An 18,728-nucleotide genomic window follows, 5' to 3' on the forward strand; every position below is an offset into this window, starting at 1 on the left:
TCTGGTCAGTGTGTAGAGGCTGGCCTCAGGCTCCAGCTCACCATGCGGCTGAGGGTGAAGCTACCTCCGAGGGCTGGGTCACAGGTGTGCATGCCTTCTGATTATTTGTTTCTTAAGCTGTCCTAGGTGAAGGTTTAAAAAATTAACAGTTTCATACACGTATATAACAATTTTAGGTCGTTTTCAATCTTATCTTCGTCTCTCATCCCCTCCCCATCCCGCTGAAAAGTTAAACTTCAAAAGTAACACATATTCATTTGAGGTAAAGTTTAAAAAAGAAAAACTGGCCTATGTATAGTTTTCATTTCAGCATACAGAGACAACAACTGTGAACATTTTCGGTCAAGTTCCTTCCTGTCTCTTTTCTCTCTAATATATATATATATATTTTAATTAGTTTTATTTATTCATATTTTCCTTTAAAACTTCAACATTGAACTTTCCCATGGCCCTGTAATGCTTTTCAAAAGATTTTTTTTTAATGAATGCTTGGCATTTGATTGCATGGGTGCACTAGATAATAAACTGATTGTAATCTTTTTAATATTTTGCAGAGCCAATAAAAAAGGCTATCAAGTGATCTTGGAATTTGTGTTAATTTAAATTTTTAATTTTTTTTTTTTTTTTTTTTTTTGGTTTTTCGAGACAGGGTTTCTCTGTGTAGCCCTGGGTGTCCTGGAACTTGCTCTGTAGATCAGGCTGGCCTTGAACTCAGAGACTTACTTGCCTCTGCCTCCCGAGCACTGAGATTAAAGGCGTGCACCACCAGCACCCAGCTAATTTAATTATTTTGGGGGTTGGGGAATAATTCCATTTTTGTTTTTGCCTTGAGACAGGATCTAACTATGCAGCCCAGGTTAACCTTGAATTCAAGATCCTCCTGCCTCAGCCTCCTGAGTGCTAGGATTAACAGGTGTGTATCCCCAACTTATTTGAGTTGGTTTTGCTTGTTGATAGTTCTTCATCTGGACTGTTCTGTCATTTATCTACTTCTCTGTGTCTTGGTGCTGGGTTTTCTTCAAGTGATCTCTGATATGTAGTTATATATACGAATGTTAAACATCCTTAAGCTTTTGGCTTATTTTTAGAATACTGACTGTTTAGGTTTTTATTTGTCATTATTATGCCAAAGGAGGCATCAGGTCCTTTCCAGGCACCTTCCACACGCATCCTTTGGTATGTCTTCTTCCCCTTCTTCACACTCTAAGGACCTGGGCTCTGCTGCAGAGTGTGGCAGTGACCTGGGCTCTGCTGCAGAGTGTGGCAGTGACCTGGGCTCTGCTGCAGAGTGTGGCAGTGACCTGGGCTCTGCTGCAGAGTGTGGCAGTGACCTGGGCTCTGCTGCAGAGTGTGGCAGTGACCTGGGCTCTCCTGCAGAGTGTGGCAGTGACCTGGGCTCTCCTGCAGAGTGTGGCAGTGACCTGGGCTCTGCTGCAGAGTGTCGCAGTGACCTGGGCTCTCCTGCAGAGTGTGGCAGTGACCTGGGCTCTGCTGCAGAGTGTGGCAGTGACCTGGGCTCTCCTGCAGAGTGTGGCAGTGACCTGGGCTCTCTCCCCTGCAGAGTGTGGCAGTGACCTGGGCTCTCTCCCCTGCAGAGTGTGGCAGTGACCTGGGCTCTCTCCCCTGCAGAGTGTCGCAGTGACCTGGGCTCTGCTGCAGAGTGTGGCAGTGACCTGGGCTCTCTCCCCTGCAGAGTGTCGCAGTGACCTGGGCTCTGCTGCAGAGTGTGGCAGTGACCTGGGCTCTCTCCCCTGCAGAGTGTCGCAGTGACCTGGGCTCTGCTGCAGAGTGTGGCAGTGACCTGGGCTCTCTCCCCTGCAGAGTGTGGCAGTGACCTGGGCTCTCTCCTGCAGAGTGTGGTAGTGACCTGGGCTCTCTCTCCTGCAAAGTGTGGCAATACGCATGTCATCCTTGGTATAGCGTGGGCTATTTGAAGCAATAGCTTTTGTTGAAGATCTCAGTCTGGGAAGCATAACTAGTCAGAAGCTGTTTCAGTTGTTGACTAAGCAAGAACCAACTTCCCAGGCTTCGCCTTCATTCCTCCTCCTAGCCCCAGGGCCAGAACTCAAAAGTGGGGTTCCGCACTGTAACTCCCAGGGTCTGGTTGGTAACTGTAGCCATCTTAGTGACTGGGTACCTCAGGTGTGCATACAGGGAGGAGGGGGAGACTGTCATTTCCTGAATACTTTTTCTATTTCAAGAATGCTTTACACAAAGTGACCTTTGTGTTACTTTGCTCTTGCCAAATTAAATCGCTGCAATCTTGGTGTCTTAACCGGAAGTCTGGATGTTCTGAGATGAAGGGGTAGAGCCGTGCTCCCTAGAAACTCCAAGGATAATCCAGTCATTGCCTCTTCTAGCCTCTGGTGGCTGCTGCCACTCCTTGGCTTGTGTCTAGGTCACTCAGCCTACCTCGGTGGTCACATCGCTCTCTCTTCTGTGTGTCTCTGACCACCCGGCACATGTTTTCCAAGATAATGAGGGCAACATGGTGGGAATACCACAGGACACTGATAACCCCTATCAGAGGTTCAGTCACATCTTCCAGAACCATTTTTCCATGTATGGTGTCATAGACTCCAGGGATTAGGACTAAGGGTCTTTGGAGTCACTGTTCAGCCCACCCCACACCTACAGCCCTATGAGATAGCACTGTGCAACATAGTAAGGACCACACTGCAGGGCTTTGGGTTGGTCTAGATAGTTACAACCCAACAGGACTCTCTGCTGCCCTGGAAATGCTCTGGATTCTGCCAGCTAGCACAGTCGTAGACGATGACCCCGTCTGGGTGTGTAGACTGGCTCTGACTTACAGAGGCTCAACTTTGCAATGCGCAAACCAGGGCACATTTAGCCGAAATGGCTTTCCTAATTTGAAGCTGGAGCTGTGTGGTATGATCCTTGGTGATGGGCAGTAGTGGGTAGTGGAGTATGGGGTAGGACTGAGCTCCCAGTCATTCCAGTGACCTCAAGGGGATTCTGGCGTGTGCTGTATGGTTAAGCTGGGACGCTCGGCAGGGCAGGTATATTAAATGTATTTTCCACTTAACATGCTTTCCAACTCATGGTGTGTTTATGAGACACAGCCCTGTAAGGTGAACAGCAACTGTACATTTTATTTTACTTCATTTGAGTGTAGGTTGGGGCAGCCGCCTGTCCCCAGTAGCTAGCACGTGGAGCAGCGCAGCTGAGGGGATGCTTGTTTCCAGAAAGCACTTGCTGTACTTGGTGTGTGTCCTCACTTGAGACCACCATTCACTGCGTTAGTTCCAGGGCTCAATCGTGAACTTCATCCCAAAGTCTCATGAAGGGGTCTCAGCCACAGCTTCATCCAACACACAGTTATGAAACAGAACCCTGAAGCTCAGCCAGGCTGCAACCCCCAGAGCCAGTCTATGGAACTGGGGCTCTCATCACTGAAGAGGCGACAGCCTTTCCTCCTCCCAGTCACCTGCATCAGCACCATGCAAGCTGTTTTCATCACCAGAAAACTGGGACTAACTCCAGGCCTTGAGATCTTTACCGATGAAAACCCCAAGTTTGTTTGAGAGTCTTGTGGTGCCTCTGCCCATGGCAGTACATTGCTGACTGGCTTAGTTTAATTTCTGTTGCTATGATTAAACACTCTGACAGAAATCAGCATAGGATAGGAGAGGTTTGACTTGTATTTTTAGCCCGAGTTCCAGCCCATCATTGCAGAGAAGAGTCACAGAAGCAGGAGCTTGAAGCAGTCGATCATATCATATCCACTCAAGAACAAAGAGAAATGGTGCCCCCCCCATGCTCCCTGCTTCTGCTCTTTCTCCTCACTCATACCATTCAGGACCCAGCCTAGAGAATGGTGTCCCCCAGAGTGGGCTCCGTTAGGTACTGATCAAGATAATTCCCCAGAGATAGCCCCACAAGCCAACCTGATCTGGGCAATCCCTCCATTGAGGCTTTCTTCTCAGGTTATTCTAGATTATGGCAAGTTGACAGTTAAAACTAACCAACATTTATTGACCTTCTTAAAAAGTGCCCTGACTTCCAGGGACTTCAAATGGGGCCTACAGCGCAGGAGTCAGATCACTCTGATGGCCTCTCCAGTCCCATTTCAGCAGGCTTCCATGTTACTGTTCCCGTTGCTGGGATCAAGTTCCTGACAAGAAGGGACTTAAGAAAGAAAAGGCTTCTGTGGCTCACAGTTTGAGGGGATACATCCATCACAGCAGGGGAGACAGGGCACAGAACCCTAGACATGGTTGGATGGGTTGCATCCAGAAGCAGGAAGTAGAGTCTGTGGGTGACATTTCACATTCAACCTGGGGAGTGCTGTGAGCAACATACAGGCTATGTCGCTCTTCCAGCAGACACAACCGTCACTGTGAAGGTCAAATGAAAGGACTCTGGGGGGTAAGTTGAACCTCAGCAGTGTGACCACCTGTTGGAGATGGAGCCACCACCACTGCCTGTTAATGTTATGATGCAACGATGCATCATGTATAGACAACAAACGTACTGTGAATGCTGTGTACACACACAAGCTCTCACACTAACTTGGGAGTTGAGGCCCTAGAGTAGAGGCTGCGTGGGTTCAGATCTCCACTCCACCACTTAAGTCTTTGTGACCTTGAACCGTACCTCCTCTCTCTGCCTTTGTTCCCTCATCTAAATGTGTGTTGGTGATGGGGACAGTCTTAATGCCAACGTCATGGACAGGACAGTACAGATTAATACATATGACGCCATTAGAATACTGAGGACTCTGGGTGCTCCATCAGACACGCAACATATGGTTGAGAACATGTGTTATATCCTTGGTAGCGAATGTTTTTGTCCCTGTGTCTAGCACTGTGACATCCCCAGCCATAGGCATATTTTGTGGCCTCTTAGTCACAGTGCTGCCTACCAGCCTACAAAGGAGAGATTGGCTGGTGGGGGTGGTGGAGAGAGGAAGCTCTGAGTGGGAGGGGAGGTTCAACTGCGAGAGGGGTCACAATAGGGTTGTGATACAGAACAGCAAGTGTGGAATGTGCCTCAGCCCCAGGGCACGGGAGCAACTTGTCTGAGGTCGTGTGCAGATGTGCATTCTTCCTGGAGGAAGTTTCAGTCATTTGGGGGTGGGGGGTTGTGCTTTCAAAACTAAATTACAATCTTAGCTACGGGAGTTAAGCTTTGGCATTTTAGGACTGGGAGACCTTGAATGTGGGACCCTGTCTTCTCCCTTAGATTGTGCATTGGGAACTCTAGAACTAGCCTGTCAACGCGGAGTCCCCGTGCTCTGGTCCCGGGAGGGCCAGTCTGGGAACAGGAACTTGCTGGCTACGCCGCTGTCTTCAGTGGACAGCGAAACCTTGGCTTTGACGCTGGCCTGAGGGAACGGAGTCCTGTTTCCCCAGTGCCGCCCCTGGCACTGCCTGCCTGAACCCCCAGAGCTGCTGGACCACCTCAGCTCCCGCTAGCTCCGTTGCGTTCACGGTTTGCCCCATTCAGATGAATCTGCCTGCCTCCTGCTCTGCGAGAGAGGCGTCTGTGCCAGGTGCTCATAATAAGCACCGATCTAATTAGTTCTTTAGTCTTCTACATTATTTCACTTACACACCGTACACAACTAGTGCAATTAGCCCACACAGGCGTCACAGAAGCCCCACAGGCTGAAGCGGTCGGAGCCAGCCTCCCAGCTGTAGCTTTCATTTTAATTTTACTACCATCACCTTGAATTCTTTATGTGATACAGGAGATGGACAACCCGCCAAGTAACCATGGTAACAGTAGGCCACCAATGGCACTGAAATTAGGAATGCAGAGGTTGGGAAGATCTAAGTCTGGAGTGCTGTGTAATCCCCGAATCAGACCAACATACACTGGAGACTTTGAGGGGCTTTCTCGACTAGAATTCTCCCTCAGCTCTGATCCCCAACGCCCAGGACATCACTTACTTTTCCCGTTGCTGTGAAGAAAGCAGTTTAAGGAAGGAAGGATTTATTTTGGCTTTCAGTTTGGGAGAGCACAGTCTTGGCAGGGAAGACCGGGCCACGGGAGCATGAGCAGCTGGTCACACTGCAGCCATGGTGAGGAGGCAAGGAAAGCCGAACACAGTATTCAGCCCACTTCCTCCTTTTCATTCCATTAGGATCTCAAGCTTGCGAGGGGCTCACCTCAGTTAGCCTGATAGAAACTCCCTCACAGACACGCCCGGAAGTTATTTCCTGGGTGATGCTAAGTCCTGTAAAATTAATTATTAAATTCATTAAATATTAAAAATACTAACCATCACACCGACATTTCCTCCTCCCAAAGGCTCCAGCAGCAAGGCCCTTGGCCCGAGTGTCCTCAACTCTAAGCCACAAAAGACTGAGAAATGGTCACCACCCCTTTGTATGAAAGGATGGTGGATACTTGTATTAATTTTTTCACTGCTGTTTTCTTTTTTGATGTTTGTGTTTTAAAAATTGAGATATGAGCTGGGCGGCAGTGGCGCATGCTTTTAATCCCAGCACTCGGGAGGCAGAGCTGGGCGGATCTCTATGAGTTCAAGGCCAGCCTGGTCTATAGAGTGAGATCCAGGACAGACACCAAAACTACACAGAGAAACCCTGTCTCAAAAAAACAAAACAAAAAAATTGAGATACGGTTTAAATGAAGTTAAGCCTGCTCCCCTACCCCCGTTTCAGTGTGCAGTTCTGTGAGTTAAAGGTTGGCATTTTAAGTCTGGGAGACTTTGAGACTGTCTTCTCCCTCATGCATTGGGAACTCTAGAATCAACCTGTCAACGCAAAGGTCAGGCAGGGAACAGAGACATGCTGGCCGACAAGAAGCAACCTAAATGAGGAAGGGCTTATTTTGACTTTCAGTTTAAGGAGAAACAGACGATCATGGTAGCAAAGGCGTGGGGGCGGAAGTGTGAGGGAGTTTACAGGCAGGAAGTAGAGAACGGCAGGAAGTAGGGCCAGGCTATCAAATCTTGGGGTTCACGCCTGGTGACTACTTCCTCCCATGATGCACACCACCTTTTAAAGGTTCTACAGCCTTCCGAAACAGCAGCACATGTGGGAACTGAGTGTGAAACACAGGAGCCTGTGAGAGCATTTCTTGTTCAAACCACAATAGTGCCCACGGCGGTTGGGCTCATTAGGTACCTCCGGGGAGCCCAGGTCTTTGCTCGCTCCTGATTCCTCCTCTTCCCTCGGCTGCTTCATGTGTTCATGCAGTGTAGTTAAGAGGAAAAGAGGGAGCCCCCGAGAGAGAAAGAAGGGGGTAAGAAGGGAAGAGAGGGAGAAGAATCCAGGGACTGAGAAAGCTGCCTGTGGCCTGCTCTAGTTGTTTCACAGGAGACATCGTAGACTTATGGAAGCTGGGCAGCTTGGCTCGAAGTCCACCTAGTGACTAGCACATAGAGAATGAAGACGCCGGGGAGAGACCTTTAGAGACGTGGGCATTGTGTAGACCCAGGGTGGTCTCCGGGGAAAGGGCAGAGCTTCCCTCTGAGAACTTTCTAAAGAAGCCACCAGCCTGCCCCTGTCAGGTACCCTCCAGGTAGTTGGGATCTGAGCTATATTTGATTTTTTCCTTCACATTTTCTACATGTTCTGCAGGAACCCTGAGTTATATTCAAAATGAGACAGAAGTGTAAGGAAGACAGGGGGTGGTCACACATGGAGAGACGAGTCGAGGGCTCGTTATTGTGAATTCTTTGTGTAATTACACATTCAGTGAGTTTTCAAAAGCAGCTGCAGTCAGCAGAGGAGGTGCAGACACACGTGTGGGTTGCTTGAGTAAGAAGCCAAATGAGCTTCCTCCCTGCCATGGCTTTCATAAAGAATGTACGAGATTGGACAGGGCACACAAGAAAGGATGGGTGAGAACTCACGGTCCTGGCACTATTCACTGAGGACAGGGGACAGGCACATAACCCATGTGAAAGTGTAGGTTTTGATGTGGCTCATCACAGTAGATTAAATTAAGAGCACCCGGGGCTCTTGTGGTTCCCGGTCCAGGTACCAGAGCTCACTGACAGACAGACACTAGGCTCTTCAGCAAATGCAGTAGGCTAATTTCCTTTGTCTTGGGCCCTCTGCATTTTCAGTGTGCCCCACAGACTGCAAGGACAGAAGAGTCATCTCCATGACAGTGGTCTCACAGAATCAAGGTTGGCACTAGCTGCCCCTGGTGGATCTTCTATCTCCAACACCACCCAAGAAATGAAAACTTGTCTTAGGCTTAGACGTGGGTTAAATACTCACGTCTAAGTATTTCTGCTGCAGTGTGTGTAACACTGTGGTGACAGATCACACATGGGTCTTTGCACTCAGGGCCTTCCGGTTCTGAACAGACAGAAGAGTCGTGGCTTTGTGTAAACACTGTGGGACAGAAATAGCCACACCTTTGTGTTTTCTAAATACAGTGACACTCACTTGTCACTCGATCAAACAAGGACAGAGGATAGGGAAAGAACGGGAAGGTGAAGCTCCTTTTGATGAGGAAGGGCCAGGGGAGTCGCTGGCTGGGTTTTGAGCCTTGCTCGATGGGAAAGGATAACAGCGAAGAAAAGCCTTTGCTTTTATCCCGATAGGAGCAGGTCTGTCCCGAGCATTAATTCTCCTCCATAAATGACATTTGGGATAGGAAAGTAGAAACAAGATCTACTTGTCACTTTGTCAACAGAGGAGCAAACCAACATAGGTTCTCATATCATCCCTAATGAAGTGTTTCTTTTAATGAAATTGTAAAGGGAAGGGCAGGCTGGCTGGATGTGGGGGGTGTGCTTGTCACATTCAAACATGAGCAGAATTCAAGACAATACTCTTGGGCCAAGAAGGAAGCCTCGGTCTAGACTGGAACCAGCTAATAACACCCACTAATAAGCAAGGCATCTATGAATAGATCGACTCTCTTATCTGGCTCCTGGGGATCAAGAGACTGGGTGCGCAGGGCTCTCCTGCTCTCCTGTGAGCACAGGCCCACTTGGTGTCCCAAGGAGGCCATGTAATCACGTCCATGTGCAGTCCATTGCCTTTATTGAGTGTCTGCGAATTTATGGGCAGCAAGTGACACCTTCAGAGGCTTCTGTGCAGTGGCACAAGCTGCTTGCTTTAGAACTTGGGAGAAATTTATGGGTCTGCTGACATTAATGGAGGTGGCTGGATGACTGGGGGGGATCGGCCGGAAACCCCTCCATCCATATATTTTTCATACTTGATGAAACACAGATAAATCTCTGTCCTGTGTGTCTGAGACGGTGAGACCCGTCGAAGCCTGGTGTCGGGCCTCGGGGGGAAATTTATCATTTGAGGAGTTCTGCTTTCTAAATCACTGTGAACTCCAGACTGGCCATTTGCACATTTGTTTGAGAATTTTTGACAATATCCATAAATTTTTAATAGGCCCTAACTTGACCAAGCGCACCACACCTACCGTTTGTTAAGAGAAAAATATGAGACCGGAGTGTTTCCCCTTCAGCGTGTTCAGATAAAAGAGCAGGAAAACAGCACTCCATTTCCCCCGTATTTTTAGTGAGAAAGACAACATTAGTCACTGAATAAATTTCATAAGAAGTTAGCAGGGCCCCCATCATTTGTCACATGTAAATAGTAGAGTTTCCTGAAGTCAGAGAAAATACAAAAAATTGTTTCTTGGGCACAAGGTTCCTATTTTTAAAACAACAAACCTAAGGTTTTGCAGAGATGGAAATGCCCTGGTCCCCACGGAGATTTTTTAATTAAATTTATTATTGTTATTATTATTGTTGTTGTTGTTATTGTTATTATTATTATTTGTGTGTGTGCACATGCCATAGCGCGTGGATAGAGGAAGGAGGACAGCTCTGTGGAGTGAGACCTCTCCTACCTTCCCATGGGTTCCGGGGTTGGAACTCAGATAGCCAGGCTTGCCTGGGGGTGGGCCTTACCTGCTGAGGCAATCCAGGCCACTCCAAGGGGATTTCCTACTTTACCCCATCACAGGAGTCGCTAGTGGCGACTACCACACAGCTTTCCCCATTTCCAGTAGAACCCTGTTTATCATACATCTAGTCTCCCAGCTGCTCCCTGATCTGGTGTGAAGCTTTATTGTAAGTGCAGTTTATTGGCATCTACCCAAGCCATGTGCTTGTCTGCCTCAGCCTCCTCCCTGCTGTCACAAGAGATGTCACCACGCCAAGTGTGTAACTGTCCTTTAAAATCCTAAAGCAGAGAGGGGTCTGATGGCACAGACCTGGGAAGCTGCTCGGAAGGCTGGAACCAGAGAATCAGAAATTCAAGACCTATCCTGGCTACAGAGTGAGTTCAAGGCTGACCTGGGCAATTTAGCAAGACCTAGTCTCAAAATTTAAAAAATATATATATTTTAAAATTGAGGATGTAGCTCAGTTATAGAGATGTATGTTTTAACATACACACAACCATGCTTCTGGGTGCAATCCCCAATACACACACACACACACACATACACACGCATATACACCTATGCACACGTACACACATGCGTATACACATACACACATATACTCATACATGCACAAACCCATGCATACATATGATCACAAACATATACACACACATATAGACATGCATATGCATGCACATATGCACTGCATATATATATACACACACACATGTATAGACACACACATAGTATCATAACAGTCCCGTCGAGAGCCCCAAAATGCAAGTGTGACATCCTGTGCTGTTGTCAAGTACATCCTGGGCTCTCGGGCACCCAGGGATGCCCTTTTGTCAGAGGCTGTGCGGCTTCCCCCTCACAGGGAACCCTAGCTCAGGAGAGCCTGCCCGGGGTTTAATGCTCTCAGAATTGTCTCTATTGTTCTGTTTTTCATTCTCCTGGTGTTGGTGAAGGGGCAGGGAGTGGGCTGGACTCATATTGTTTCTTACCCTGCAGGATCGAATGGGCTGCTGCGGAGTCCATGACATCCTGTTTTGTTTTGATTGCTCATTTCCCACAGGTTCGTACTTCCAGAATTTCTGTGATTCATTCAGTTATTTCAGAAAGCACTTTGGCCTTTCCAAGAGATGTACAATTAGAATACTAATACCCATCCTTACAAATACAGTTACATGGTAGGGAAGTTGGATAGAGTCATATGATCACCTCTGCTTGATCAAGTTAGATGTCCCCTTCTTTTCTGAAAAGCCAAGGCATGGGAGAAGGGGCATAAACTGTAATGGCATTTAGTTTAAGTGTGGCAAGATGTAGGCTAGGGGTAGAGAGACTGTTATATCTTCTCCCTGAGGATTTTTCTCAGAGCCATAGGCACTGTCGAGCACACCACACGTACTCAATGAGCATATTGTGAATGAACAGATGCAGGATGAACGGGTGAGTCAAAGATGCTGTGTCCTCAGGAGAGACACACTTCACAGACACTGGGCACAACCTTTGTCCCTACCCATAACTGCTGCCATGATATGAATGGGAGTTGATAACCAGGATAGTACCAAGGGGAAATAACAAGAATCAACTTCTTACAGAGAATGGGGAACTATACCGTTAAATAATGATGGACGATGTATGCAAGAGAAACATCAGCCCTATGTGAGATGAGAGTGGGCCGTGAAGAGACAGAAGAAACACTTGAATAGACGGAGAGATGGACTCTGCTGCCGGCTGAATGGAAAGACGATGAATTGACCCCAGGAGATTTATAGGGATAAAACAGTTTCAATTAAAATCCCAACAGGATTATTTGTGGAACAGGAAATATAATTATTAAAGTCATTAGGATTGAAATAAGAATCTAAGAACAACGAGGAAGAACAAATGGCCATGTATTCTAAAGTACATTATAAAGAAAAATAAGAGGTGCTTAGTGCTAATAAGAAAGCATAAATGTAGATCAGTGGACTAAGAGGGCGGCCCGGGAGCTGACAGACGTATATGGGATGAGTAATTTCTGATAAATGCATTTTTAAAAGGGAGCCAGAACATAAAAATACACTTACGGTAACTACATTGTTAGAGCTGGCTGGTAACAGAAACAGAGAATTTAATGTCCTGGGAAAGATGCCACAGAAGCGTAAATATTATAAAATAAAATTGGGCAAACCCACTGCAAAAATTATGAGGCCTATTCAGTATTAAGAGTCTACAGAAGGAGAGAAACCAGCCGAGTATGACAGTTGCTGTGATTACAAATGGTTTTGCTCTGTGCTTTGTTGCATTTGATATATCATTCCTACTTGCTGTGCTAAAGAAATCGATACTGAAGCGGATTCAAGAACTCAGCAGCCCTGCTCCAGCCCACTCCCAGGCCTTCACCTGTCCGCAGGCCCTGAAGACACACGGGCAGTGGATCGCCTGTTGTCTCCTTTGCTCTTAAACAAAAGCAAGGAGTGGTGATCGTCCCATTGCCGGGTCCTTCCGGCTAAGAGCCGTATCATCTCTTCAGGAACTGACGGGTGTTGAGTGCATTTCCAGCATCCTGCAGACACTCAATGGGAGGAAGAACGTGGTGACTGTGCAGCACAGCTCTGTTCCCTCTGCCTAAAACCGTGAGAACTTAACTCTGACAAAGTGTCCCTTGCACACAGAACATCTGATGTTGAGGAACAGGCTGTTGTTAGTCTACATGCCCACGGGCTGTAACCTAAAGTGGCTGAGGTGGGCTGGGTGGGTCTGAGCAGGGCAGGAAAGGCGCGCTGCTGGCTCCCCACAGGAGTCCAGTGTAACCTCTGCCTCGGAGCTGAGAGGTACAGGAGTGTGGTCTTTAATGCACAGAAGGACAGGGCAACAATATTTACTGTCTGAGTCTCTCAGAAGCCAGGTAAATGCTTCACAAATAAGGTAGAAAATCCCCTGTTGGAAGGGCGACGCTGGCAGACCCGCTGGCCGTAGCTGAACTGGAGGCAGTACTGTGCTCTATGGTGTCTGGCCAGGGGTTCTTGTCTGAGACCAAGGCAGGCTCAGGACGACACTACCACATCTGAGAGCGCCAAGACGGGGGAATGAAAGCCAGGTCCTAAGGCCACAGCCACAGTGGAGGAGGAGTGGGGTTGGAGAAGTTGGGATGAAAGCATTCAGAGTGAAGCCCATGATTGAGCCCAGGAGAAGAAAAGGAAATGTCAAAAGCTGCTCTCTAGAGCTTTCCCCACCCGGGTGGAGCTCCAGGGCACCACAGCTCACAAAGCTAGAGTCTGGTGGCCTCCAGCACCTATGAGCACTCCAGGCTCCCCCGGGCTGGCACGCTTGCTCTCTGGGATTTTGTCTCTCAACATTCTAGGGGTGATTTATCACTTAGTGATGGGAAGGTGACATTCATTCTGTTAAAAATATTAAATCATCTCTAAAATTTAGTGTTTTCATTTTCTCAGTACATTTTAGGAAACGTGTTCAGGAATAACTAAAAGTTTTCTTTTTGGAAATTAGTATCTGTCTTGATAAAAATTAAATATCATGGGCTGGGGAGATAATTCACTCAGTAAAGTTATTTGCCCCTTGCGAGCTCGGGAACCTGAGTTTGATCCCCAGAACCCGTGAAACAGACAAGCCGGTGGGAAAGGTAGACAGGAGACGTGCTGGGTCTTGCTGGCCGGCCACCCTACTCGGTGAGTTCCAGGCCAGCGGGAGACCCTGTAACAACAACTAAGGTTGTCCTCCAGCCTCCACGTGCATGGGTACACACATGCACACTTGTGAACATGCAATACATAAACACCCCGCAAAGTTTGCTGTAGAAAATGTCCCTCCTAATAAAATACACCAGTGTTTGCCTGTAGTGTCAACAAATGGTTCACAACTTCTGTAGATCTGCTTTACCAAGACGGCACCTATTGCAAGCTTTCTGTCCCCATTCGCTGCCTCCTCCCCTTTGCCTCCCTACTTCTCCCTCCCGGCTCCCTCCCACCCTCCCACCCCAACCCCGCTTTGTTCTGGAGACACGGGTGAGCTGGTAGGTCCCATGCAGGCGGCTCTGGCTATCCCCACAAAGCTTTCTGGGTCGTTTGTCTCCCCTGGAGGCTCTGATGCCCCCTTGGAGAGTCTTTCCCTGACCATGCCTGCCCAGCAATTTCAGCGTGAATGGAAAAGCGTGGGGAGGCGGGGAGGAGACAGAACGCAGGAATGGCATTCTAGCTTGCTACCCGCTGTGTGTCAGCAAGACAGTGCAAGTTTAAAGATAATCAAGGCTTTAGAATCATAGCTGAGGGAAGGCTGTAATTTTAATAATTATGCATAATCTCAGCATATTGAACATCTCGGAGCTGTGCGGAAAATTCTGCCTCAAAGTTCATTTTAAATAGAACAGGTTCTTGCCTTTATTAAACTATTTTCCAGACTGCAGAGAGAGAGACCTAGGTTATCACCCTCAACACAGTTCCACAGATAGGTGCCTCTACCCGATCTTGGTCAGTTTATGCCATTTGGTGTGATTAGGCAGGGCCTGTCTGATACTATGACATTTTAGCAGATTTAAAATGAAGGAAGGAATCAGAAGGTAGCCAGATCCACCAGAGCTAGACATGCAGGAAACAGTGTAGGAGACAGGGTGAGGGAGGCTGAGTGCAGCATCACGTGGGGCCAGGGTCACTGGAGAAACAAGGTAACTTAAGTCCTGAACTAGGACAGCTTAAGGCCCCTTAAGAATACAAGGGGCCCTGGGATCAATTGTCCCAAGAGAGCTGGAACAAAGCTTAACCTAATGATATGGACAAAAGTTTGGAGGGAATTAGTGAGCTTTGAGCAAAGAAGTGACGCACTATGACTCATGTTTTAAAGGGGTCACTCACCTGCCACCTACCCCAGGTGGCCACAGAACAGTAAGAAGAGGCCAGCTCCTGGTGTAAGCAAGTGCTTGGTGACTGTGTCCTGGGTCTAGTGCAGTGGTGTGTACCAGTCACCCTCAACACATGCTGGGAAGGTGGAACCATTGGAAAAGAGACAGCTGAGGATGACTCCGGGCCGTGCTCCTTGGAGCACTCCCTGGGACGTCTGAAACAAAGTGTCCATTCTCTAGGAGGAGGAGGAGTTTGGGGGTCAGAGTGGCAGGAAGGCTTGGGCTGCAGACACATCTCAGAACTTCTCTGTTGCCGGGTGTTGGGTGGGCAGCTAGATTGGGTCAGTACCAGGGAGAGGTGAGAGCCAGGGAAAAGTGAAGCCAGGGAGAAGCAGAAACTGGAGATGCCATTAAGGAGCTGAGCATGTGGGGGGTGAGTCAAGCTGGGTGAGACCACAGGCTGTGAGGGTGGACAGACAGAAACGGGGAGCCCTAAGATTGAGCCCTGAGCTCAAGGTAAGGGGTGGATAAAGGACACTGGAAACTGAGGCAAAATGGGATCATGTGAACTTGGGGGGAAAATGTAAGTTACAAGGCTGGAGAGATGGCTCAGCCATTAAGGTTAGGAGCATGTGTTGCTCTTCCAAAGGACCTGAGTACAATTCCCAGCAGCCACCTCAGGTGGCTCACAACCTCCTGTAACTCCAGCTACAAGAGACCTAAGACCTCTGGCTTCTGCAGCACCCACACATAGCATATGCTCACACAGACACACATAGATAAGGGTGGGAAAAGGACCCAACAGAGAGGATTGGGTTGCAGAGATCAGTGTGAGAAAGGAGAGCCCACAGAGCATCCCCGCCAAGAAGGGGACAGGAACTGTGCCCATCCTGTATGTGACCAGCTGTCTCTATGGAGGAAAGAAGGTACTCAGTAAGAGAGGAAGACCCCGGGGCGGGGGCGGGGGGGGAGCACTGGAAACTGAGGCAAGAGAACCTTTCCAGAAATAAGGCTCTGCCTTCCTTCCAACTGCAAAAAAGCATGTGCTGGCTAGTTTTATGTCAACTTCACACAAGCCAGAGTCATTTGGGAAGAGGGAACTTCAATTTAGAAAAGATTCCACCAGATTGGCCTGTGGGCAAACCTGTGGTACATTTTCTTGATTGATGATTATTGTGGGAGGGCCCAGATCACTGTGAGTGGTGCCATCCCTGGGCTGGTGGTCCTGGGTGCTGTAGGAAAGCAAACTGAGCAAGCCATGAGGAGCAAGCAAGTAAGCAGCACTCCTCCATGGCCTCTGCATCAGCTCCTACCTCCAGGTTCCTGCCCTGGTTAAGGTCCTGCCCTGACTTACCTCAGTGATGGACCATAATATGGAACCATAATATAAAATAAACTCTTTCCTCCTCAAGTTGCATACAATCATGGTGTTTAATCACAGCAATAAAAACCCTAAGACACAGCATCATGATGGAATGCCCTTTAGAAAACAGCAAACCCATGCTAGGCCATAAGCTGTATACTAGAATGCTGGGCCCCAGCTGCCATAATTATGTCCTAAGTCTGGGTGGCCGAGCAGCAGGAATGCATTGTCTGGGTTCTGGGCAGGAAGCCCAGAGGGTCAGCAGGTTGGTTCTTTCTGGGGACCGTGAGGTGGAGCCCTGTCTTAACCAAGCACAGCTGCAAGGATCTCCTTTCCAACAAGGCCATAGCTGAGGTGCTGAGGTTAGAGTTTCAGCGTAAGCATCGGCAGGGGCAGGGTCACAGCTCAACACTCCACACCTGTGAGAGCTCTCTTTTTTTTTTTTTTTTTTTTTTTTTTTTTTTAAAGATTTTATTTATTTATCATGTATACAGTGTTCTGCCTGCATGTGTCCCTGCAGGCCAGAAGAGGGCACCAGATCTCATTGCAAGTGGTTGTGAGCCGCCATGTGGTTGCTGGGAATTGAACTCAGGACCTCTGGAAGAGCAGTCAGTGCTCCCAACCTCTGAGCCATCCCTCCAGCCCCCGGGGCCGTGCGTGTGGACAGTTCTCCCAGCTGAGTTCACGGGGTGAGAGCTAAGAAAAGTGAGCATGCCGAAGGAGGAGCTGCAGGATTCACGGACGGCAGATGACGAGGGGAGGGGGGAGTGGGGGGAGTGGGGGGAGCAGAGGAAGTATGGAAGACTGAGGGAGAAGGAACCTCAGGAAGAGTGGCCCCTGAGAAGGCCGGAGACTACCGAAGAAAGCCAAGCCCTTAGGGACAGAAGCATGTCTGAAGGAGGTGACAGGAAGGTGGTGGCTCACTGGTGGGTGGGGTACCTGGCCATAGGAGCTTGTAAAGATGCAAGTGCCCATCACTGAAAAGGTCCCACACTCAGTGCTCTCATGTGAAGCACAGTTCCGTGCCTATTGATTCTCAGTCCCATGGGTAGGTGACTGTCTATGTCCCGGTGTCCAGGTGTCCACCATCCATAGGACCCAAGACCGTGGGGAGAGTGTGGGGGGCGGGGGACAGAGGCATAGGAGTCCCCAAGACAGATACTTTGTGTTCCACTCTTAATCAAAAGCATCTTGGTGCTGACACTGTATAATTTGGGGTCCTGACACTGTATAATTTGGGGTCTTCAGTTCCTTCTGGGAGGCTCCAGAAGGGCATCCCCTGCAGTCACAGCTATCAAGCCCCATAAACAATGCCAAAATTACCATGGAAGCCTAAATAACATTCGCTGTTCCGTCTTAAAGGCCATCAGCACCGCGACTCTGCAGCTCGCACACCCATGGGAGCTTATCCCAAGCTTGGAATGCTCAGGGACACACTGAACATAAATTATAAGACATAAAGTACCATCATTAAGATAAATATATTTAATATTATTTTATAAAAATTACCGTGGAATTTTAATATTAACTCTTGCTGTGAAAATTGATACATTCTAAAATTAAGAAGTAACATGCAAAATGGGATCGTGTGAATTTGAGTTTTTGCGGGGGAAATGTAAGTCATGAGGCTGGAGAGATGGCTCAACCATTAAGGTTAAGAGCATGTGTTGCTCTTCCAAAAGACCTGAGTTCAATTCCCAGCACCCTCCTCAGATGGCTCACTACCTCCTGTAACTCCAGCTACAGGAAGGCTAATGCCTCTGACACCCACACAGCATATGCTCACACAGACACACATATATACATACAATTAAAAGCGTGTGTGTGTGTAGCTTGAGTTTTCCTGCCTGGCCCACAGTCAGGACAAATCTCTCTCACCCGCCAGTCCCACAGCCTCTCAGACCAAACCAAGTAAACACAGAGACTTATATTGGTTACAAACTGTATGGCCGTGGCAGGCTTCTTGCTAACTGTTCTTACAGCTTAAATTAATCCATTTCTATTAATCTATACCTTGCCACGTGGCTCGTGGCTTACCGGCATCTTCACATGCTGTTTGTCATCATGGCGGCTGGCAGTGTCTCTCTGACTCAGCCTTCCACTTCCCAGCTTTATTCTCCTCCTTGTCCCGCCTATACTTCCTGCCTGGCCACGGGCCAATCAGTGATTTATTTATTGACCAATCAGCAACACATTTGACATACAGACCATCCCACAGCATGTGTGTGTGTGTGTGTGTGTGTGTGTGTGTGTGTGTGTGTGTGTGTGTGACTAAATTTGTCATGATCCCTAAAAAATTCCAGTTCAGCAATCCAAGGAGAGAGACCCTTGCGGAGGTCCCTGCAGAAGTCTTGTTAGTGAGCATGGTAGGAAGACTGTTCCAACCTCCATTCCAAATGCAACTACTGAGTGACATGGGTTGAGAAGTGAATCTGGGGGCCCTCACCCTGAGTCTGAGAGCTTCTGGGCCTCAGACTTCCCGATATTGATGAATGGTGTCCTTGGCGTTTTCCTGCTTTTCCTATTGTGACAACTCACAGTTTGAGGGTGCAGGGTAGTCAGGGAGCGGGGGCATGAGGCAGCTGGTCACATTGCATCTGTAGTTAAGAAGTAGAAATAAATGAATGAATGCTGGTACTTTCTCTCTCACTTTTTTGATAA

General features: G+C 48.2%; 1 protein-coding gene and 1 long non-coding RNA gene across 4 annotated transcripts in view; one reads left to right on the top strand and one right to left on the bottom strand.

Annotated features, from left to right (window-relative positions):
* Positions 1 to 18,728, top strand: part of Iqca1 (IQ motif containing with AAA domain 1) — a 131,831-nt gene that overhangs the window by 29,469 nt on the left and 83,634 nt on the right. The gene's annotated exons all lie outside the window — the stretch shown is intronic.
* LOC128117912 (uncharacterized) lies at positions 116 to 13,707 on the bottom strand. The gene is made up of 2 exons (XR_008220944.1): positions 1,868 to 13,707; positions 116 to 1,835 (listed from the first exon to the last, which is right to left on the bottom strand). It is a non-coding gene; the product is annotated as an uncharacterized LOC128117912 (long non-coding RNA).

The sequence above is a fragment of the Peromyscus californicus genome, unplaced genomic scaffold (assembly GCF_007827085.1).
Source record: "Peromyscus californicus insignis strain IS unplaced genomic scaffold, ASM782708v3 Scaffold_21__1_contigs__length_65335640, whole genome shotgun sequence".
Classification (NCBI taxonomy): Eukaryota; Metazoa; Chordata; class Mammalia; order Rodentia; family Cricetidae; genus Peromyscus; species Peromyscus californicus.